This window comes from Taudactylus pleione, unplaced genomic scaffold, assembly GCF_031769625.1.
Source record: "Taudactylus pleione unplaced genomic scaffold, aTauple2 ptg000790l, whole genome shotgun sequence".
NCBI classification, from domain to species: Eukaryota; Metazoa; Chordata; class Amphibia; order Anura; family Myobatrachidae; genus Taudactylus; species Taudactylus pleione.
In genome coordinates this window covers 25887-50456 of record NW_028285192.1, presented here as the reverse complement: position 1 = coordinate 50456, position 24570 = coordinate 25887, and the positions used below count along the sequence as shown (strand labels likewise).

General features: G+C 45.3%; 1 long non-coding RNA gene across 1 annotated transcript in view; it reads left to right on the top strand.

Moving 5' to 3' along the window:
* The window catches only part of LOC148474995 (uncharacterized), a 56157-nt gene that overhangs the window by 21736 nt on the left and 9851 nt on the right, over positions 1–24570 (top strand). Inside the window, exon 2 of the long non-coding RNA XR_015872787.1 lies at positions 17436–17538. This is a non-coding gene — a long non-coding RNA (uncharacterized LOC148474995). The remainder of the gene's footprint in view (positions 1–17435; positions 17539–24570) is intronic.

The window sequence follows — 24570 nt, the reverse complement described above, 5'->3', positions numbered from 1 at the left end:
TGAAGTGTTAATATAATGAAAAAATTACCATCACCGCTAACCAAACTAAGTTCTGTTTGTTTCGTCAGTCTGCAAATAAGCTAATGTTAGACTGCTCCATGCACTTCCAACTCCATCCCCCTTCTTCCTAGGGTTGGCCATTAGTCATCAATGTTTTGCAAACATTGATGTTAGAGGTCAATGGTTCATGGTTTCCCATAAATTGGGGGGGAAGGGAGGTTTCAGACATTTTTCGGCCATCGATGGTTTTCCTGCAATAGTCACGGGCCCATGGCGATGTTTTCAGCCAACGTTCATGACCACATTATCTCCCAGTAACATAGAGCAGAAGGCGGAATCAGCATGTCACCACAGCAAGACTCAGTCAACCTTAATCTTCTCACGGAATCTCTTCCGCCATATTTTGCCCTGCCAGTATTTTGGTTTTGCCTTCTGTCTGGAAGCATAGGAGTCATCCTGCCATAGAAATACTTCTGTATGAGAAGGGACTATTGATGTATTTTAGCCAATGGTCATCCGCCATCGATGAGCAAGTGGCAATGGCATCATCAATGGAACTATCATTGGTGACTACTTTGATGTACAACCCTACTCCTTCCTCTATTCTCTCTCCACCCCCTCTCCTGTCTCGCCCTCTCCACTGTCTCCCCCAACTCCTATCACACACTCGATCAGTCCTGTAAGCGTGTAGACAGAAAACTTGAAATCCAGCCATTTTATTCATTTTACTATTAAATTAAAACAAAAAGCTTTCTTTTTTTTCATGGTTTCTAAGGAAACTTCCTGATCGCGGTTAAATTTCCAGGAAACCAGGAAAAAAAACTGTACGTGGAAACGTGGTAAGGTGGTTCAGTAGGGCACATAGCCGCAAATTCTCACTGCAGCCATTCCAGGTTGATGAAACTGTTAACCCTTTTATTTACAAAGAACACAGCTTGCAGGGAACAGTGAGTGATACCTAGCAACCGTACAAGGCTCTTACGTAAATTTAGAAAGATAGGTCAGATTGGCACATAACGCAGTACCACTAATCTATGTAACGCATACTTTACATCTATACAATATCTTTGTTTCACTTTTTTACTGACTTTTATATTGTTATCAGCGATGATTATTGTTTAACTGACCTGTAACCTGTCTACATGAATTTCATTTATTCAATAGAGAAATAACTTGTGGATGCAGATAAATATTTTCCAGTATCGCCAGCTTTAGATGTAACAGCTGAATTCAAGGTGATCTTATCTTTTGTTGCCCAGGGCTTCCCTGCATCAGTCAGAATATCTAAGTGATTCCCTAAGCCTGTCAGACAATCTACTTGGAGCTGTTCTCTAGCACCTTCATGTATAGATAAAGGGGAATTTAACAATAATAATAATAATAATAATAATTAAAAAACATCATACTTTCATGCATGTTTAGAGCACATACATGCCTGTGCTAGTTTCCTCAAGCCAGGGTGCTACTGGAAATATGACTGCTCATGTATAAAATTAGATTAATAGGAATTAAAAAGTAGTTTAAGGATGTGCCCATTGAGCATTGAAAAATAATGCTAGTTAAAGAGTAGATACAGCCTTGTACATTGTGCACCCTTCACAGAGAAGTAATAAGTAATTTGGGGCGGGATGTACTAAGCAACGCGGTACATTCTGCCACTTATTGGGTACGTTTCGGTATTAAATACGTCGGCATGTACCTAGGATTGTGATTCTAATCAGAAAGGACAGCTCCCCCGATAAGAGCTGTCCTTTGCGATAGAGGGGCTTCCGGGATTATGACCCAGAAGTTCATCTGTGCATGTACAGTATGGCGCGCGTGCTGCCGGGGTTGCTGGGAGGGATCCGATTCCTCTCAGAGGAAAATGCGGAACGAAGCCCATAGGCTTCTAATGGGTGATGCCTTCTAGTAATGAAAAGGCAGGCGTGTCGTGACTATTTGGGGGGCGTGTCTCTGATACAGTACGCATTAATAAATAGCTCTGGGGTCTCAGTTAGGGCAGCCATTGTGCGCAACTACAGGTTGAGTCTCCCATATCCAAATATTCCGAAATAAAGAATATTCCGAAATACGGAATATTTTAGCATGACTGAGATAGTGAGACCTTTGCTTTTTATGGTTCCATGGGCAAAATTTACTAAGTGGCGGTTTGGTGGCGGTTTATATTCTGTTCTAAACCCCGTGGGTTTGGTGGCAGTTTCTATTCTGTTCTATACCCCAGGGTTTGGTGGCGGTTTCTATTCTGTTCTAAACCCCGGGGGTTTGGCGGCGGTTTTGCAGCGGTTTCTAAATGACAGCCCTGTTCTATTCTATTCTAAAATGTGTTTTGACTGCGGTTTGGCGGCGGTTTTGCTATCTGCAGATTTATGAAGGCCAAAACCGCTGCAAAACTGCCATCAAAACACATTTTAGAATAGAATAGAACAGGGCTGTCATTTAGAAACCGTTGCAAAACCGCCACCAAACCCCCGGGGTTTAGAAAAGAATAGAACCCGCCACCAAACCACCAGGGTTTAGAACATACTTGCCTACCCTCCCGAAATGGTCAGGAGCCTCCCGAAAATCGGGTGTCGCTCCCAACCCCCGAAAGAGGGGGCAAGTCTCCCGGCCAGCGCAGTCTGGCCGGGAGACATGCCAACCCTCCCGAAATTCAGGTGTGCATGCAAACCTGCAAGCACTTTCATATCAGGTTTCTTATATGACACTTATATGCAACCCCTTGTAAAACACAATACATGAGCAAGCCCTGAAAAGCATCACTGTGTATTCATGAACAAGTAGATCCTACTGACTGCTTTGGGGCACGTTTACATGTGGGTGTAAGTCAGTTTTATGACACGCCCCCCAGATGTAGCAGTACACGCCCACTGTACCGCCGCACTCATAGGCGTTGCTTTCACAGTCTCCCCGAAATGTGCAACCGATGCTATGTCTTTGTACGCAGTCGCTTGTATTTGTGAGGCAACCGGCGGGCATCTTAGTACAGATTCAGGTGGCTGCTACAGTTACTTATTGTCGCAACCCGCTGTGTATAAGTTAACAGCTGCGGTAGCATTAGTGTCCATCTCTAACTCAGGCCCTATGTACTGTCTGAGCATTGTAACAGAACCCCATCATGTTGTACCAAGTGCTCATGCTTCTAGATGCTCCAAGCAACATCTAATGTAGGGTTGGGCAATAAGCATAACCTCAGCTGTTGTAGAACTACACATCCCAGCATGCCCTGCAACAGTTTTGCTATTTGGCCATGCTAAAACTGTTGCAAGGCATGCTGGGATTTGTAGTTCAACAACACAGAGGGAAGCTTATTGCCCACCCATGATCTAAAGTGATGGGAAGCAAAGCAACGCTTGTCAGAACAAGTGTGCGTGCACAGCTCCATTCCCTTACTGTATTCATTTGGAACAATAGGCTTCAAAGCATGTTTTAATTGACTTTGAGTATGTACGTGACATGCTTTTACATGAGGCCTGAACTAGAAGTAACAGTCGCTGACATGTCATTGTCTATGCAGTTTATACGGAATCTGTGGTATTAGTGTCGACAATGGGGGAAGTCGAAGTCTTCTCTGGCTCATCAGGGTCTTCTCTATGATAAAAAAAATAAAAACACGTAAGAAACAATATCCGTGCTCATTTCTATGTCAGAATATGTTTCTATGTCACTTGAGTAAAGTAACAGACAAAGGGGCATGTGTATCAAAGCTGTTTTTGCGGTAAAATACAGTTTAAAGGCTTTTTCGCGTTTTTATCGCATTTATATATTTTTTTGCAGTTGTACTGTATTATACGTGTTATCGGATTTTTATCATATTTTTTTGTTGCATTACTTGTCTGGATTAGTAAAAATGCAGAACAGTTTCGGAACCATAGAAATTAACTGAATTGCGTTAATTTTCATATGTATCTTTTTCACCTCATCGGTTCTGAAATTATCAGCATAGTCTGAAGACGTAATCTGGAACAGGAGTGTATTTCTTGTAAACTTATATACATACTGCTTATACCAATACTGACAAGCTAAGCACATGCGCTGAAATCACACTTTATGGCATTTGCCTAAAGACAAATGTGACAAAAATTAGAAAAATACAGGAAAAAAAAAATTACAAATAGCTAAAGTTTATCACATTTTCATTTAAGTCAGCTCAACATTGATAAATGTGGCAAAAAATAAATAAAAAATTCAGACACGTGATAACAGGCGTTAAAAGTCTGAAAATGACAGGTCTCTTTTGCAAATAATGATACATATGCCCCAAAAGGAAGATATATAAAATGGAGAAGTTGACTATAGCAACCAATCAGCTTCTAACTGGCATTTCACACTCTGCTAGATAAATGACAGATAGAAGCTGATTGGTTGCTTTGGGCAACTTCTCCACTGCAACTCTTTCCAAGCCTTGATACATCTCCCCTAAAAAAAAAAAAATTACCCACATTTTTTAGGTTGCCTTAACCCGTTCGCTGCTGAGGGTTTTCTCCTGTGTTGAGCCCATTTTTCTATGTTGTGATTGTAATTTGTTTTATACAGTACCTAAGCCATCTATGGGTTTATGATCCATGGAGCAGAGGGAGATCCATACTTGCCAACTCTCCCTGATTGTCAGGGAGACTCCCTGAAATAGTAGCAATCTCCCTGTCTCCCTGAAGAGTCTATAGAGAATGGGCCTCAGACTGCACACCCTGAACATATATATATATATATATATATATATATATATATATATATATATATAATTGGAGGTGCTACCTGTGGAGACAATTGATATATACAGAAAGAAATACAGGTGCACATCTCCAAATTAACTGATTATATATAAAGAAGAGTCTATCAATCTCCCTGATTGCGCCTGACCCTTAGTATGAAGCTGTTATATATTAAAAAAAACAGAGATATATACATTCAAATGTGGTCATTAGTATCATTCCCCTGCATTGGTTATAAGGCACAATGATCCCTATGGCTACATGAATTTTCTGAAAAGTATCAGTGTATTTTCTTCAACAAGTAGATCTTACTAACTGCTATGGGGCTCGTTTACATTTGGATGTCAGTCAGTTTTATGGCATGCCCCTCAGATGTAGCAGTACACGCCCACTTTACCGCCGCACTCATAGGTGTTGCTTTCACAATTTCCCTGAACTGCTTTTCCAAAAGTAGGCAAGTATGGGGAGATAACTCCCACAAATAAGATATTTATACTACACTACACTCCCGGAATTTGCGGGAGGCTCCTGATTTTTCGGGTAGACCCCCGCATCCCGGAAGTGTAGGCAGATCTCCCGCTTCCTGCCCACTTCCTAGTGTAGCGGGCAGTATGGGGAGATTTAATGGGGAATTTGCGGGTCCGCGATGAGGGGCGGGGTGAAATGACACGATTTGGTTCATGTAGCCCTGCCCCCTCTCCGCAAGCCCATGATTCGAGGGCTTTTCTGGGGAAAGGGGTGGGGCCCAATTACGTCACCAGCCCGGCCCCGCCCCCGAACCAGCCTGCAGGAGCAGCTGTCCAGGTTGCTCCCGGAAAGCTTATCTACAAAGTAGGTAAGTATGCACTAAGGGCCTGATTCAGAGTTGGGAATAAAGTAAGAAAGAGCAAGTAACTGTGCACGTTGGTAAAACCATGCTGCACTGCAGGTGGGACAGATGTAAAATGTGCAGAGAGATGTAGATTTGGGAGGGGTGAGTCCAAACTGAAATCTAAATGGCAGTGTAATAATAAAGCTGTCCAACATTTGTGGGCTACATGCAAAAGCAGACAGTATTTACCCTGCAGGTTGTCCAGGTTCACAGTCATTTGCTATTTCTTCTTTCTTTTCCTAACTCCATTCTACACATATAAAACCAGAAAATATGGAATAACTTGCGCCCTCTAGCTGTTGCACAGTCCCACTTACAAGAGCACCAATTCTTGAATGACATACATATATATAAAACAAAAGTAGTCCACAAGCGCTGCTAGAATTCAGTATGAATGTCTTGATTAAGGTGTCCTATATATTTAAAAAAAATAAAGAACAACAAGGGGATTGTATTATCCAACAGTGTATATTATTTCTTCACTGTTAAGGACAGGACCTCTGGACTCACCCCATCTCAGTGAGATGCGTTCACATAAAGGTTTCTTTAATTACCCCTTGTTCATGTTTCTTTATCCCTAGGTTCTCAACGGTATAGTTTCCAAATCACCAGTATAAAAACCAAAGTTCATCGATCTCCCAATAAAAATTTCATACAGGTTTTATTCGCATAGAATAAAAGTTCCAAAAGAAGATATAATTCACATAACGATCAGGAAAAGTATAAAAATATGTAAAAATATAATAAAACATACAAAATAACCCCTGTAGGTTGATATGGTATGTTTCACTCTATTCCTTAAGGCTCAAACAGAGGAAAAAAGAATGCAAAGCACCTCTCCTCACCCCACTGTACCCGGGAATCCAGTTTTGATGGAAGGTCCTCAAGATGGAAACAATGGAGTCTAAGGGCCTCATTCAGAGGCGGTCGTAGGATGCAAGCGGTCGCTCAGAAATAGGGCGGCCGCTTGCATCCTGAACGGCCGCCTCCATGTTGGTCGTTAGGCTGTGGGTTAACACCCACAGCTCTAACGACCGCTAAGGGAGATGGTCGCGATGGTCAAGACCATCGTGACCATCGGGGCTTACGACGACACCCTAGGGTAGGGTCTCGTCAACCTTAAGCCCCAGGGAGCTTCCTGCTCTGTTTGAGCAGGAAGCTCCCCACTGACATCACTGATGATGTCAGTGGGGATGCCCACAAAACGGCAAGCGTTCCGAAAGCAACGCCTTTGTTTGGCCGGGCACGCCCCCTGCCCGCCCAGCAAACGGAGCGAGCTGTCAATCAACATCGACAGCTCGCTCCGTCTGCTTCGAGCCCGCTAACGACGGGTGATCCGTCGTTAGCGGGGGCTCGCGCATGCGCACGACGGAGCTGTCTCCGTCGTGCGCATGCCCTGTGGACCAACATCGAGTCGGTTGCGAGCGCTCAGCGCTCGCGACCGACTCTGAATAAGGTCCTAAGTACCATCAAATAGAAGTGGAACCAACACCTCAGGGGTCATCTAAACACCAACGCGTTTCGGAATGACTTCAGTCCTCAGGGTCCTTTTGGTCACAGTCATTCAACTGGACTTGTCAGTCACTGGCAATCGTGACATCTTTTAGTTGGATATAATCTCCCAAACCAAAGGAGCTTATGTACAGAAGTATTTTACGCACCTGTTCCTCCATACACTGGGTCCACTCCTCCAGAAGATGGAGCACTCGACAGACTAAATTGGGGAGGAACTGCTGTAATCAAAAACTGGGAGGTCTGTTGTGGATGCATCCATTATAAATATGCCACTTCTAAGTCGTCAAATGCAATGTAACTAAAATGATCAAAAAAGGTGGCTTTTTTGGTGGGGCGGGGGGGGCAATTTTATATAGCAATATCTGCACTTGAAAGTTATAATGCTTTTTACTTTAGCAATTTTTAAATGTTTACAATGTGTAGGAATAATATAGAAGCCCCCAAAAAACTGCAATTTTTTAAACAGAAGACATTCCTTTCTTTGACAAAAGATATTGTTATTAGACTCAGCGGTAGACCCAGCAGAACTCGTCATATGCACATTTTAATGTAGATGCAGAAGAGGAGTCCTGCTCATTGGCTGCATCGAAGGGATCAAAGTAACTCGTGAGATTTCTAAAAAATATCTTTCTCCTTTTTTCTTATTTAATTGTTTATTACAGAAACCAAGAGAAAATAATATTTGCGCAGTAACAAAAAACAAATCTATATAATTCACCTAGCATAGCTAATTAGTACCTTACTGAGATATTTACCAAACCTTCAATAGAGGGCAAATGGAGGTGCTGGCCAAGGCAGTCAATCAGCTCTTCACTGTCATTTTATAGGGGATGTAATCAGGTTACCGTTGGCCGGCATCCCGGCCCCCGGAGTACCGACACGGAGATCCTGACATGGGACTAAAGATAGGCATCGAAATCCCGACGCCTATCAGTAGCCCCACAACGAAATCTTGACGTCCGGCATACCGAACGAAGGTAAGCCAGGTGTCTAAGGTTATAGCCGTTTAGGGTAGGGAAAGGTGAGGTTAGGGTTGGGCACCACTAGGGAAAGGTTAGGGTTAGACACCCCTCCACGGGAGGGTTAGGTTTAGTGTGCGGGAGGGGGGACTTATGGTTAGGCACCAACGGGGGGAGGCTAGGGTTAGGCAGTAGGAGGGGTGTTAGGGTTAGGTACTAGAGGGGAGGTTAGGGTTAGGCACCACTAAGGGAGGGTTAGGATTAGGCTAGGGAGAGGGGAGGGTTAGGGTGCTTACCAGCCCCAGTCGGGATTTTCATCCATCGGTCTTCCACTGTCGGTATTTGATCTGGTGGTTATTCAGCCACCGGGATTACATACCGATTCCTTTTATGGAATGCTCTTAAACACGGAATGACATAAGGTTCTAGGACCAAGGTGAGCAATTAAATTAGATGTGATGTATGGACAATGCGCTGTTGCAACTATGTGTGAACGCCGGCAACAGAACCCCACATCACTTCTGCATTGTGCATGTTTCACCCCATAGGGATGCAAAGGAAAAAGCATGATGTTATAGCCCACTGTATGTACAGCATTTATGTGCACTGCACATGGCATCTAAATGAGTTGACCTTATAGGACTCGATCCAATTAGGTGCAAGCTACTCACACCTGCGAGTAAGTGCCATAGGGCTGCGGACACAAATGTGCGAGTCCGGGGTGACACCAGGCCACGAAGGGGGCAAATTGCTGTGCCGTTGCCAGCGTTTCTATGTCGTTGCAATGGCAATTTGCCCCCTTTGCACCTAATTGGAACAAGCCCATAGTGTCTTGTCGTAGCGGATTTCCCCGCTCTGAGTTGACAACTGACATGGACGGGTTTATGGCGAAGACTGGATCCATGAAATGGTTACGAGGGCACAGAGAAAGTGATATTATGTTCAAAGAATCTGGCATGGCATTAATGATTCTGACTACTGCAGGGCACTTGTTAGACTGGTACATGTATCAACTTGACAGTTTTAGAAGCTGCAAACCCAGAAACAGACTGGTTGGGAACTCTGCTGTATAACCAGATAAAGCTGAGCATGCAGAATGCAGCAACAGGGTATAAGGTTTAATATCTAAAAAAATCAGTGAGGCCGCACCACAAAAAAATATCTCATGTCAGCTTTTTATTTATGCAACAAAATGTTCAGGAAAAAGTCATAAAAAAGGCAAAACAATGGCCCCTTCCTCAGTGCAACATGATGTACATATGGAAGGGGCCAGTGTTGCTCCGCCCTGCCACAAAGGAGACTCAAGCAAGCTTCATAGCTACACCATACCTTCTTTGGAACTATAGGGTTTCATACCTCCTGACTTCTATAAGATGGAGGTTGTGACAATGGTGCATGGCCAAAATTAAGGGTCGTGACTTAGCACAAAGGGGGCGTGGTCTCACTGGAAATGCCATACCCGTGAGCCTCCGTTTTTCTCATGCCGGGGGCTTGCCTAGCAAACCGGAAGCTGCAGGACAGCCCCCAGCCTTTCCCAGAGCCAGCACAGTGTGTGGATGGCGTGCGCATGCGCGCATCATCCATTCACCTCTGCTATGCAGAGCAGCGGTGTCAGAGTGTCCCCCCACCACCCGTGGGACACTGCGGCCTGCGGGTGGTACAGCGGGACAGTGCCCGAAAGTGGGACTGTCCCACTGAAATCCGGACAGTTGGCAGGTATGTGGTTTATTTGACAGTTATGTTGATACATGGGGACAGGCCCTGATTCAGACCCGCTCGGAGGCAGCTCGCAGGTCTGATGGGCGTGTTTTTTTTATATTTTTTCTCTGGCCGTTCGCTAAGCTGTGGTAGACCTCCCACAGCTTGTGCGAGCGACCAGGAGGCCGTCGTGATTATCGCGACCATCAACGAGACCTCTGGTAGGGTCTCGGCTACCACAAGGCCAAGTGGACTTCCTGCTCTAATAGAGCAGGAAGTCCATTACTGACATCAGTAATGATGTCAGTAGGGCCTCCCACAAACGCCAGGCATTCCTATGGGAACACCTGCGTTTGTGTTGCCACCCCCCCTCCCCACCTACAAAATGGGGCGAGCTGTCACTCATAATCGACAGCCACCCGTCTTGCAGCAAGCCCCGTAGCGACTGAGCTGCAGTCGCTGGACGGGGCTCACACACACCGGACGCGGCGCGTGCGCAGTGGGAGACCATCGAGCCGATTGCGAGTGCTGTACGCATGCGAGTGGCTCTGAATCAGGCCCTAAGTTCCTGAACCTCTCATTGACTATGATGTAATGCATACTTGTCTACTCTCCCAGAAATCACGGGAGTCTCCCGATCTTTCGGATAACAACCCGCACCCCCGAAAGAGTAGGCAAATCTCCCGCATCCTGCCCACTTCATTAGGAAGTGGGCAGGATGCAGAAGATTTGCCTACTCTTTCGGGGGTGAGGGTGGTTATACGAAAGATCGGGAGCCTCCCATGACTCCTGGGAGAGTAGACAATGGGGGAGATTTTCCGAGTTGTTTGCGGGTCCGTATGGAGGGGGCGGGGCTAAATGACGCAAATCACGTCATTTTTGTTGTCTATTGTCTGGCCCCGCCCCCGAAGATGAGAGAAACAGCTGCTCCCGGAAAGGTTCCCTGTAAGTATGACGTAAGTATGACGTAATTTCCTGGGCCAAAATGTAGTTTCCATAAGTTAAGTTTTATTTTAAAGTCCCTTTTGAGTGCATTTTTTTTCTAAAATATACAGTCCGGTGCATAAATATTGGGACATTGACAGAATTTTCATATTTTGGCCTCTATTCACCAACACAATGGCTTTGAAATTAAACAAACAAGATGTGCTTTAACTGCAGACTTTCAGATTTAATTTGAGGGTAATTACATCCAAATCAGGTGAACGGTGTAGGAATTACAACGGTTTCTATATGTGCCTCCCACTTTTTAAGGGGCCAAAGGTAATGGGACTTTCAACTCAAAAGCTATTTCATGGACAGGTGTGGGCTATTCCCTCATTATTTCATTATCAATTAAGCAGGTAAAAGGTCTGGAGTTGATTCTAGGTGTGACATTTGCATTTGGAATCAGTTGCTGTCGACTCTCAATATGAGATCCAAAGAGCTGTCACTATCAGTGAAGCAAGCCATCATTAGGCTGAAAAATCAAAACAAACCCATCAGAGAGATAGCAAAAACATTAGCTGTGGCCAAATCAACTGTTTGGAACATTCTTTAAAAGAAAAAATGCACCGGAGAGCACAGCAACACCAAAAGACCCGGAAGACCACGGAAAACAACTGTGGTGGATGACAGAATAATTATTTCCCTGATGAAGAAAAACCCCTTCACAACAGTTGGCCAAATCAAGAACACTCTCCAGGAGGTAGGTGTATATATGTCAAAGTCAACAATCAAGAGAAGACTTCACAAGAGTGAATATAGAGGGTTCACCACAAGATGTAAACCACTGGTGAGCCTCAAAAACAGGAAGACCAGATTAGAGTTTGCCAAACAACATCTAAAAAAGCCATTACAGTTCTGGAACAACATCCTATGGACAGATGAGACAAAGATCAACTTGTACCAGAGTGATGGGAAGAGAAGAGTATGGAGAAGGAAAGGAACTGCTCATGATCCAAAACATACCACCTCATCAGTGAATCATGGTGGTGGTAGTGTCATGGCGTGGGCATGTATGGCTGCCAATGGAACTGGTTCCCTTGTATTTATTGATGATGTGACTGCTGACAAAAGCAGCAGAATGAATTCTGAAGTGTTTCGGGCAATATTATATGCTCATATTCAGTTAAATGCTTCAGAACTCATTGGACGGTGCTTCACAGTGCAGATGGACAATGACCCGAAGCACACTGCAAAAGCAACCAAAGAGTTTTTTAAGGCTAAAAAGTGGAATGTTAAGCAATGGCCAAGTCAATCCCCTGACCTGAATCCGATTGAGCATGCATTTCACTTGATGAAGACAAAACTGAAGGGAAAATGCCCCAAGAGCAAGCAGGAACTGAAGACATTTGCAGTAGAGGCCTGGCAGAGCATCACCAGGGATGAAACCCAGCGTCTGGTGATGTCTATGCGTTCCAGACTTCAGGCTGTAATTGCCTGCAAAGGATTTGCAACAAAGTATTAAAAAGTGAAAGTTAGATTTAGGATTGTTTAGTTTGTCCCATTACTTTTGGCCCCTTAAAAAGTGGGAGGCACATATAGAAACCGTTGTAATTCCTACACCGTTCACCTGATTTGGATGTAATTACCCTCAAATTAAATCTGAAAGTCTGCAGTTAAAGCACATCTTGTTTTTTTCAATTCAAAGCCATTGTGGTAGTGCGTAGAGGCCAAAATATGAAAATTCTGTCAATGTCCCAATATTTATGCATCTGACTGTATATGTATATATGTATATATATATATATATATATATATATATATAAGTAATAAGTATATATAATTGTTTTTCTATAGTTCCACCCAGTTACTGAACCTACTTTTCGAGAAAAATACCCATGAATAAAACTATATCGGACTCTTCTCACACAAATTATACATCTACATTGGTTTTTGATTAAATCAAAGATGTAGCCTAATTTGTCTCCATTTTCCACTCATGAATGTTGTGTATTGTGGCCCTGATTCAACAAGAATCGCAATTGCAGAGCTGCACACAGGCATATACTGTAGTGTGTAGTGCTCGCAGGCAGGTTTGCAATTGCGTCCTTGCAATAATGCAAATGCAGCAGGTGGTGTATGACAGTACTGCGACGGCGGATGGCGCCGGGCGGCTGGACAGCTGAGTAAGCCTCAGCCACTCCCGGAAAACGGGGCGGATACGCCCCCATTTCCGGGAACAGCGCCTGCCACCGCACCGCCCCTTAAATGCCTCTGCCTGTCATTCAGGCAGAGGCATTCAAGGGCTAGCTGCGTGTTAGCAGGACCCATTCTGCACACTCGCAGAATGGGTTCTGCGCATACGCAGATTCCCGATAATTGGGAATCTACGTTCAGCAGTGCAACTGCGTGCACTGCTGAATTAGCTACTGTATGTGGATGTTGGATCTTTTGGTCTATGGGCCTGATTCAGAGCTGAACGCTATGGCGATTTTCACACAGTTGGGCGATTATCGGTGGTTTGTGCATGCGTCACACCCGCCTTGTGCACGCGCGGCGATTGAATAGCTGTGAGAGTTCACTCGCAAGCGATTAACAGGAAGAGAACGCAGCTCCAGTGTCTGTTGCCGCGGCCATTCTGAGTGACCATAAACTCACGCGAGGTGTCGATGTTTTCCGGATCTGCGTCCAATGTTGCGTCTGTGTGCAGGCAGCTGCAAGGGCTCCGGTGGGCGTCTCAGTACAAATTCCGCCGGCTGATGCATTAGCATATTTTATCAACTGCTAAGCGGCAAAATTCGCAAATGCATTTGCACTAGCGTATAATTCTGAATCAGGCCCTACATCCTTAGGGTATATTTACTAAGAATCAGAGCCTAACTGCAATGTTACAGGATGTGTTTGAAAAATTACAGTTAGGAGGTGGTTGGTTGGCACTTTATCTCCATCCAAGGCTTAGTAAATAAAGTGCCAACCAACCACCTCCTAACTGTCATTTTTCAAACACATCCTGTGATATGGCAGTTAGGCTTTGATTGGCTGGTACTCCATTCGCTTTATCTCCACCCAAGTCAATAGACCCCAAAGTGAACGGAGATAAGGTACCAGCCAATCGGCTCCTAACTGCCGTGTCACAGGCTGTATTTGACAAATGACAGTTAGTAGCTAGTTGGCTGGTACCTTAACTCTGTCGACTTTTTCTCCATCCAAGGCTTAGTAAATAGACCCCTCAATGCTGCTGAATATGTGGAGTGCATTGTCCACACTGAGGGTGCCTCTGCTCTATGATCTGTAAAGCATTGGGTTCTCTAAACGATAAATGCCGGTCACGCGTTCTATGTTACTGCAGGTGATAGTGATGTGACCACAATGACCAAATTGATAGGATAGTTATCGGGTATGTGGGTAAATAAGATAGCTGACAGCCATCTTTGTGTGCAGTCCTCCTCCAACCACGCTCTACAGGCACCAGAAGTGGTTCAACCTGAGGTGACAAATGACTGGTCCTCATTCAATGTTACACCTACACGCATGTGCTAAGCTTTTTCACCCTAAGAACATGGAGCTCAGATAAAATGCAGCCTTTCACCAGTTGTTCATGTATGTGAGCCAAGCTCAATATAAATTCCTTATTATAGAAGAGATTATACACTTGCCCTGTAAGCCTCATTGACATAATCAAGTGGAGCAAAGCTCATTACTGAAAAATAAACGTTGTTTTTTTCTTCAGAGATAAATCTGGCAATTCACATCTGTTATGGAGCCAGCAGACAGTGATAAAGGACTGAACTCAAAAGTGTCCTGCTAATTAAACACGGGAAATTAGAACCGTGTCTATTCATACGAAGATACGGAACACAATTCATTGGACAGATAGATTAGCAGTGACTTTACATTGCTGACGTCTGTGACTAAGGGGTCTATTTACTAAGCAGTGTTAGGAGACAGAGTGAAAAGTGATAAGGTGCCAGCCAATCAGCTCCCAACTGTCATTTTTCAAACACAGCCTGTGAGATGGCAGTTGGGAGCTGATTGGCTGGTACCCTATCACTCTGTCTCCTAACACTGCTTAGTAAATAGACCCCTTAGTGGGAAAGGTCCTTACAGACTATTCAGACGAATATGCCATGGCTAGTATTGCTTTAAATTGGCCTTACCATATTTACCAGGGTTCTTTTTTTGCTCAATAAAATATTAAAAAAACTCCCTATATTTAATGCTAGTTATTTGCTTGTCTTCTGCTGGTACTCTGCGGTACGCAGTACTGCAGGGATGGACTGGGGCTCTAGATCAGCCCTGGCAGTCCCCTCTGTGCTTATGTGAAAGAGGAGTGGCCTCATCTCACGGGGGTGTGATTAATTCTCACGGGGGCGTGTTGCAAATCACGGGGGCCTTGCTTCGTGGCACGCCCCCATCTCTCAGTATCCCAGGTGAGCAGAGAGCTGGGAGTCGGAACTGCTCGGCCAGGCTTTCAGACTGAACCGGCCCATCAGGCCATCGGCACTTCCGGCATTTGCCATATGTGTCAAATGGCCAGTCCGGCCCTACAGTACCTACACCCGGGTTTTCAGTAGAAGTTTTTATCATTATAATTAGTTCCGGAAACAGGAAAAAAAATCAGGAGATTAAGTTCATAAATGAATGGAATAAGTTTGTGAAGACCTTTTTTTTTTTTTTTTTCGCTTTTCTGCAATAGTGGAACAGGAAGCCCAAGTCAAGGCTTAAATTACACTGCACATGTATGAACCAGCAAAGACAGGTCACGCATGAGCATATGCATTCTTATAAAAACATTTTATAATAAAAATTATGACATAGATAGCATGTTTTTTCTTTTTTTTCTTTTACCATACTTTGTGTACTATACTTGTTTTTTAAATACTATACTTCTTACTATTTACACTTATGTTACATTGAGTAATCTAAATAAATGTAATTACACCCCCAAGCTGTTGGCACCCTTGAAAGCTGTTGGCATCAGTGTTGCACTGTACAAACAGAATATAAGAAATTACTTTGGATTATTATCATATGGTGTTTTTCTGTTCTTCTTACTCATATAAAGTTGTGCTATTTTCCTTCATTTCCTATCTCAGTCCCTGTAACTGATGTTTAACAAATTTTCCCCATGGGGATGTCGATGTTTATAAGGAAGCATTTCCTGTTGAAAAAATCCATGAAAATTTATTTTTATTATATCTCTTGTGTATTGTGGGGATCCATATCAGGACTGTGTTGTCATTTTAAGGTTATTGGAGGAGCTGTCGGTTTTAGAAAAGTTGGTGACTGCAGCTGCCTAAATCTCTGTCAGTCTGTATTTTGATGCTGGTCCTAGGTTCCAAATTTCCCCCACACTGGTTCTAGACTACAAATCACCCCTAATGTAGTCTTCCATCATAGCATGGCATCTATTCACCTCTTGCTCTGCTAAGCAGAGCAGCCGGTGAGAGGGGGCCTCCAACCTCCCCACCACCACCCGTAGGTGGGATGGCGGAAGAGTGCCCAAAAAGTGTGACTGTCCCGCCAAAAACAGGATGGTTGGGAGTTATGGTACAATTAACCTACCTGACTTGTTTTTGGAGGGTGGAAGGAAACTGGAGCACCCAGGGGAAACTAGAGAAGTGCGCAGACCCCCCTAATTTTCCCTCTAAATTATCGTTGTGTTTTACTTTTGGGAAAACCATCCTCAAGTGTTTTGGTTCGGTTTTGGATTTCTTTAAAAATGGATAAAAACAGCTAAAATCATATAACTGGGTCCTGTTTTTATTCCTATAGTATCATCAATAACTTTAACTTCCAGCAATTTCTAGTCAATTTTGACCACCTCACAGCTCCCTAATCATGAGGGAGGTAGTTAAATGCAATCCAAAATACACAGGATACGGTTTTAGATCCAAGTTCTGAACTTGACAAGAAGACCTGAGTCGGGACTTGGTTTGACTTGGAACATCAAAGTTTGGATGTGTTCAATATTCAGCAAACCCGAACCACTCATCTCTAGTGGAAATGCAAACATGGGGTGAACATGCAAAACCCATAAGTGTCCTGGTCAGGAACTGAACTTGTGACATCAGGGCTGAGAGGCAGCAGTGTTAATCACCACGCCAACTGTGCTACCCCCCCCCCCCACTCCTGCTCTTTGAAGACGCAATTCACAACATTGTAGAGCGGGGGCGGGGCTACATATCATCGAGGCCTCATCCCCTGCTGTAGAAACTGCTATTTGTGGTATTTGACAGCAGCGGCCCAGGGCTGGGATACAACCACCTAGCCTCCCCCCCAAATGCGGGACTTGGGACTTTGGAAGGCATGATGCCATAACTAGACTTTTTGGTGCCCTGTGCCAGAGAGAGCATTGGCGTCCCCCTCCCCCCATTTTTTAAATAGGGACATAAGATAGTGCACCTGAAAATTGACCATGGCCTCATGAGGAAGGGCTAGGGAAGAGATAGGGGAGGCCAGGAGATGCTGGGGATAAAATAAGAGGAAGCTACAAGTGAGTATGATAATAAACAGGAAAATTGACAGGCCCAAACAGCGCCCCCTGCCCTGCGGTGTCCTGTGCCATGGCACTGGTCGCATTACCCTAGTTACGGCCCTGTGTCGGTATATCAGACACCCCAGTGATAACAATCTAGTATTTGCACAAAAAAGAGGCTTATAATGTATATATGTGGCTGTTCATCTTCAAGCTGTGTGGCAAGCAAAGGGTAACAAGCCAGGGTGAACTGATTCTTCTATGACATTTTTCCTACACAGGTTTCCAGTTAAACTGAGTTACGGCCATGCCTCTTGGGAAAAATGGAAAGAAGAAAATTGAAGACATTAATATGGTGTACAACATCAAGGAGAAGCTGGGAGCGTGAGTATCCAGGGGAGGGAGGGGGTTTTCTTCTAGAACACTGGTGATTTTCAAACCTGTCCTTAGGCCTTAGTTGCAGAGCACACATAGCCTGTCTTGGTAGTACATGCGGCTATATCAGCTTGTCGGGAAACTAATTATCTCAGTTGCGCTCCTTTAACCGTGCTCAGGCCAGAGGACAGTGTTGTAGAGCAGAGGTTCTCAGACGTGGCCTCATGGCTCACGTACGAGGGTGGATCTAAAAGTCATAGTAGTAGATGTCACATTACCAGCATTATATATAAAGTGAATTATTGCAGGTACTGAGATGTGAGCACAAACGTCACAGTTGTTACTAATGCTGGTATTCCAAAGTTGATATCGAATGGTATCTATGGCAGTCGAAGCTCATTTCAGATTTCATGCGTGTTTTTGTAGATATCGAGGTCAAGCTCTTCTTCTGGAACTCTCCCACTGCTGCAACTCTGAGTTCTGTAAGCACAGAATATTAGCTTAAGGGACAAATGTATTAAACCTTATAAAGAGTGGACAAGTGGAGAAGTTGCCTAGCCAATCAGCTTCTACCTTTCATTTTATAGAATGTACTTGATTAATGCTAGCTAGAAGCGGATTGGTAGTCTACTGGCAACTTCTCCACTTTTTAGAAAGCTTGGTACATTTCCCCCCTTATATATCTGTATTTCCACTTGACAGTTTGAATTCTCTGGTGTCCAGTGACTGTCTCAGTGGAGTGGAACAAGCTACTGGTGAGAATACCGGGCCACCCGTGCAGTTACAATGCTGGACCCTGGCGATGTTGCCATGGGGCAATGGTAGTGCTGCTGGAAAGAGCTTCTTGCTGTCTGTCTCTGGCAGAGAAGCATCAGACAACAGCTCTGCAATAATTTGACAATGACAGAAAACACTAGATCACACTTGCCTACTCTCCCCAAATGGTTGGGAGCCTACCAAAATTCGGGTGTCGCTCCCGGCCCACTGGAAGAGTGGGCAAATCTCCCGGCCTGCACCACCTGCCCGCAGCCCCTCCCACCAGCATCTGCTCTCACCTTGCAATGGGTGGCCGGTCCGGACAATGCAATTTGCGCTGAAACGCGTCATCGTGGCCCGCCCCCGGCTACACAGTGCCAGTAATCCCCACGCCATGCTTGCTGTGCCGAGCTGGCTACCTCTTCCGGAAGAGGCAGCCAGATTGTCGGCAAGCCTGAAATAGATTTTATGGACTGAGCAAGCTTAAGCGTATTCCGGATATCTATATATAACATCAGCATCCTATCTGTTGGTGTACAGAGTGAGTTTTTGGCAGGAAACTTCTTAATGTACAGCACCGCTGCCAATTGCACAGTAAAACTTCTCGTGTCCTTAGTGCTGGATGAAAGGATCACCCTAACAGGCCAACAAAAGGCTTGATGGTGAAAAACTGGAGACAGAATTTGAAGATACTATATTTATAAATGCACAGTCTTTTATGTACATTGGTGACATCATAGGCGATATTTATCAAAACATGGCGTGTAAAACAAAAAAAGCAGTAAGATTCTTCCTTTTGTGTTTCCATTCCAGTAATTAAATCTATTTATCATTGTCAAAATGCGCAGTCAGTAGTCTGCAGTATATGCCTGTCAGATATTCCTCCATTTTTCCTTAATGTTTGATAAACCTACATATTAAAAGGATAAAGCTGTAAACACATCCAGTAATAGATATTAAAATGTAAGTGTAAATATGGGCTGTGGGCCTCATTCAGAGAGGTATGCAGTCGGGAAGCCGGCGGACCTAATCCCGACAGCCGGCTTCCCGACTGCTTAATCGGCGCCGAGCGCGGATTGCGGTAGGGGGGGGAGGGTTCCCAGGGGAGAATTAAGGTTAGGCACCCCCCCCGGGAGGTTAGGGTTAGGCTAGGGGGAGGGAGGGTTAGGCACCCCCGGGGGGGACTTAGGGTTAGGCAAAACCCCCGTCAGAGTTAGGTTTAGGCGGCGGGGAAAGGGGGGTTAGGTTTAGGCACTTAGAGGGGGGATTAGGGTTAGGCACTGGGGGGGAAGGTTAGGGTTTGGCACCCCTAAGGGAGGGTTATGGTTAGGGGGTAGAATAGATTAGTGAATACTTACCTGGGGACGATCGGGATTTTCATCCTTGTCGGGCTGCCGCTGTCGGGATTGACATGGGTCCGACGGTAAATCACGCCTATTCTTTCAGAGATGAACGCAAACCCAATGGTTTGCGTACATTTTCCGATGTTAGAAGATTTGGCGCATGCGCAGGATCTGTACTGCACATGCTTCAGTCCTCTACTGTGAATCCTGGCCTGTCTGGCTCTAACTAAACAAAACCCTTCTTAGGGGTTTATTTACTAAGCACTTCTGTTCGTGCTTATGCCCGATATTTAATAGGGCAGTGCTTTTACTAGCTGTGTCAGAGTGGACAGACCTAATGGCCTGCTCCCAAAACGGAAGTCTAAAGGGGCCCATACACGGTGCGATATAGCAGCCGATCCGACGGATTGGTACGATATCTCTGCTATATCGTACCATGTTTTGGCATGATATCGTGCTTTTGCGCGTAGCCTGCTGATGTTTGCAATGTGCGAATGCGTACAAGACGCAGTGCGCGTGCGCGAACTAGTCCATGCGATCGGTAAACGTTTGCACCCTGTACATAGACGCCCTGCTAGAATGAGTAACAGGATGAGCTGTTTGTGGGTGGTGGCAGGGGTTGGTCGATGAAAACGGGGATTTGGTGGTGGGAACGCAGGCGTGTCTGTGCGTCTGAATGCCGTTTCAGGGGCGTTCATAATTAAGATGCAGCATCATAATACTTTACACACTGGCTGATTTACACACTGCAGCACTCGCAGTGCTTGTGGTAGGGTACGGTCAGCCACAAGTGCTGCGTATAGGTCCGATGTTACTCCATGTTGCCGATTGTTTAATACACTTCCTGGAGATGACTTGTATTACTAAGGGAAAGTGGGCGTCTTGTGACAGACTGGTGGGCATCTAAATTCACACCGCGATCGCACGGCAAGACATAGTGTGCGTGCTAATGTCTTGCTGTGCGATCGCCGGATTTGCATACTTTTGCAGCTGACGGCTGCGTGCGAACGCATCTAGCGAGCCGTTCTGAATCAGGCCCTTTGTGCGAATGCAAGCAGCAAATTTTGGAATGCGTTTATTGAAAATTATACCATGAACATGTTTGTGAAATTTTATTGAGTTTTGAAATTATGTGAAATTTATTAGCCCCTAAATTATTCATGCTTACTGTGATATCACTAACGTTGACTTCCCAGTGTAAATTAATCTACTAATCTGCAATGTCCATATAGCTTCTGTTACCTAGGATACGTACAAGTCGATAGCACTGCCTCAAAGTTAGAATGCAAGGTAGAGAAGCACCACTCTCCTAAGCAGCTGCCTACCAACTTGGAAAGACATTTAGAGGAGCAGTATACAAAAGTGTGAATATCACGTTAAAGTTGAACAAACAGAACCACTCTTGAAATCAAATAATCTGTCCTCTAAGCATGTGGAGAGCCTAAAATACAGTCAAACTGACTTTTCTGAGCACAGCTACGTTACATTGTGGGAATTCTCGTCCTTCAATTCTGATATCTGTGCTTGATGTCAGGCTAAAAATAGATTACTAACCATACTGTGTGAATAGAGGAATGAAATAGCTCATGAAAACAAAGTTTGCTTGCCTCACATGCACGCTTCCAACCCAGAGAAGACATGCTAGTGGCGAGGGAATGTGATTATCTCCTGTCCTGTAAAAAGAATGTGGCAGATTAGAGGGTGTTTGCACCCTGCAGACTGAACGGCTGCCGTTGGAACATGCTGTGAGGGACAGGAGCCTACAAAGGTTTACTTGCTCAGTTCACACAGAGCTGTCACACACATGTTCTCCTGTTGTCTGTCATGTTATGGCTGCAGAACCTTTGTTGTGCCTGTTGTTATTTTCATCTTTTCCCTGTGTCTCTCCAACTGTGTTTACTGATCACCAGGATAAGCAGGATGCAGCTTAAGGGGAACTCTTGTGAATCCTTTGTCTAGTTATTTGAAGAGACAGCCAGAAAGACCCTCCAGAAATGATAGACTGCAGCTAAAAAGACCTGTTTATTTAAATAGAAATGACTTTACACTTATCATGTAATCATAGATATGAACTCTTATGGATGGCAACAGAAATGTTGAGGCCCGGTACATTTATGTTTTTAGTGCATATCCCTGTGTCTGTCCAGGACCATCTCCCTGTGTCTTCCCAGCACCATCTCCCTGTGTCTCCCCAGCACCATCTCCCTGTGTCTCCCCAGCACCATCTCCCTGTGTCTCCCCAGCACCATCTCCCTGTGTCTCCCCAGCCCCATCTCCCTTTGTCTCTCCAGCCTCTTCCCCACTTCAGTCTCTTCATCTCCAGCCTCATCCCCCTATCTCTCTTCAGCACAAATCTCTGCCCCTCCCCCCCTACCCCTATGTCTCCCTGGCTCCAGTCCCCCCTCTCCTCCAACCCATATCTTTCTGGCTGCAGCACCCTCTCTTTCCCAGTTTCTCTCTGGCTCCACCTTCCATGATCGGTCCCATCAGTGGTGTCACAAGGGGGGTGCGGGGCGCAACTCGGGTGTCACCCTCCAAGGGGTTACACCAAGGTGCTGGCTCCCCCTCAGTGACAGGAAACAGGTGTTGCACTGTAGCAATAAGTGCAGCACTTGGCTCCTGTCACAGTGAGGGAGCTGGCACTCCGCACCTCCTGCACCCCCCACCACCCCAGTGATGATACCCACAGCACGTGCCGGGGTTCAGGCCGCGAGGCCACGCTCCCGGTTAGCGAGGCCATGCCTCCTGTTAGCGAGGCTACGCCCCCTTTTCGGCGGCACACGGCTGCGCCCCGCGCATGGCATCCCTCCCCGCTCCAGGTGATATATGCGTTAGTGCATACACACTTCTAAGTTTGCCCGCCATTGTACCATCGCAAGTGATGAAATTTAGGACGCCCATAAAACCAGATCTTCAGATGCGATCAATTTTCTTCTGATAAAACATGATCATATATGTGTTACTTACTCTTAAGATATTTCACGGGTCGGGAATCGGAAGATCTGTCCGATGATTGCATAGGTGTGTACCCAGACTCAAAAGGAAGAAAAAAAAAATATATCAATCTCTGATAAATATTTGTTGCAGTAAAATTGCTAGCAATAAGATAAGACCTGCTGCAGTCAGGGTCGGACTGGTCCACAGGGGTACAGGGGAAACCCTCAGTGGGCTCCACTGCCTGAGGACCCCAAACCTTCCTCTAATGTCAAGATCCAGACTATGCACTTGAATCATACATTGTTACCCTATGAGACAACCAGTTACCTGGTAGAGCAGGAACATAGAGTAACATGGGTGCTTGGTTTGTTTGTATAGAAAGTACACTAAGACTTGCCCTCCTGTTAATAAAAGAGTTATTGACACTATCATATCTCTAGAGTGCATTAATGTGGTATTAATAGACAGGATCACCATCATGTGCTTTAGGGCTCTATTTATCAACACTATTTTTACTAAGATAATGTGAAAAAGGGTGTTTTCACACCCTTTTCACATTATTTTAGTTTCACCTGTAGCTATTACAGGGCAATTGGAGTAGAATTAGTAAAATTCTACTCCAACCCCTAGTATCACTTATTTTTAGTAAAGCAGATCGCATTTCCCATAATTGTAATGGGAAATGTGATCCGACCAGAGTTACTAAAAATAAATTGTAAAAAAATACCGGGGGAAGCCCTGTGATAATAACGCCACCTGGAGGTGGCATTATCCAGGGTCTCCCCCGGTTACCGGGCTCCCACTCTGCTCTAATGGGGAGAGCAGAGGCGGGAGCCGGTACCAGTAATCAGCTATGTGGTCTAAACAGACCGCAAGCTGATTACTGTAAAAAAAAGAAAAAAAAATGTAAACATTATTTTTTTACTTACCTGAATCCAGGGACCGGTGATCAGGCCTCCGGTGATGGCTCCTCTCCGGTCAGCTGGTCTCCCATAGTGCCCTGCTGCCCGGTCATCAGGTGATCGAGTCCGAGTGCAGTATGGGAGATCACCTGATTGGGAAGCCCGGAGAAAATCACCGGAGGCCAGGAGGATGCAGGTAAGTGTAATGAATGGAGAGGGGGGGGTCGTGGGGAGGGGGGGTCGTGGGGGTCCGCGATCGCGGGGGGCGGGGCTTAGCGTCGGTGGGGGTAGCAGCGATGGTGGGTCGGCGCATGCGCGGGCTCTTAGTCGCTGTATTTTTTCCGAAAATACCGCGACTACAGTGTGGATGGGATCCGCAGGGACAGAGCTTTATCGCAAGCTCTGTCCCTGCAAGGGATTTATAGTAAATCCCTGTGATATTGCCTGAATTCGCAATGCGAATTCACTCGGTAATATCACACTACAATCCGCATTCAATATGCGGATTGTAGTAAATAGAGCCCTTAGTATTTTACATATGTTACATTGTGTTCCCGCTAAGTTGTTTTAGCAGGGCGTCACACCCTGCCCGATTTCAAAATGGCAAAATATGTCCTGCCCTTATGGCGTCGCCCTGCTGAAACAGCTTGCCAAGTGTGCCAGGTGCCGTTCCCACCCACGGGCTGCAGTGTGTGCGGTGCAGCGGTCACTGCTGTCGAATGGATTCATATTTTATTTTTCACAGTGAGACGAGAGCTTGGGGGCAGCCCAGCATGTCCGTAAGTACTGGGCACCCCCAAGAGTGATGAAAAGGGAGCGCGTCTTAAGGATATGCCCCCTTTTCTCGTGACCACGCCCACTTTTAGAGCCGCCCGAGTGCACTTTTTATGGTCCAGCGCCCTGCCGGACCTAAATTGAACACTAGTTAATATTGCATTCCCAGGACTATGGTGTTATCACTACGGTGCATAATATGGTACAGAGTTGTGTCCTCATACACTATACACCATATGGCGCAGGATGCTGGGCGTGAGATGTTGGAGTAGAGTACCATGTTTATCTTTTACATTTTGCGTCTTATGGTGCGTACACACGGTACGACT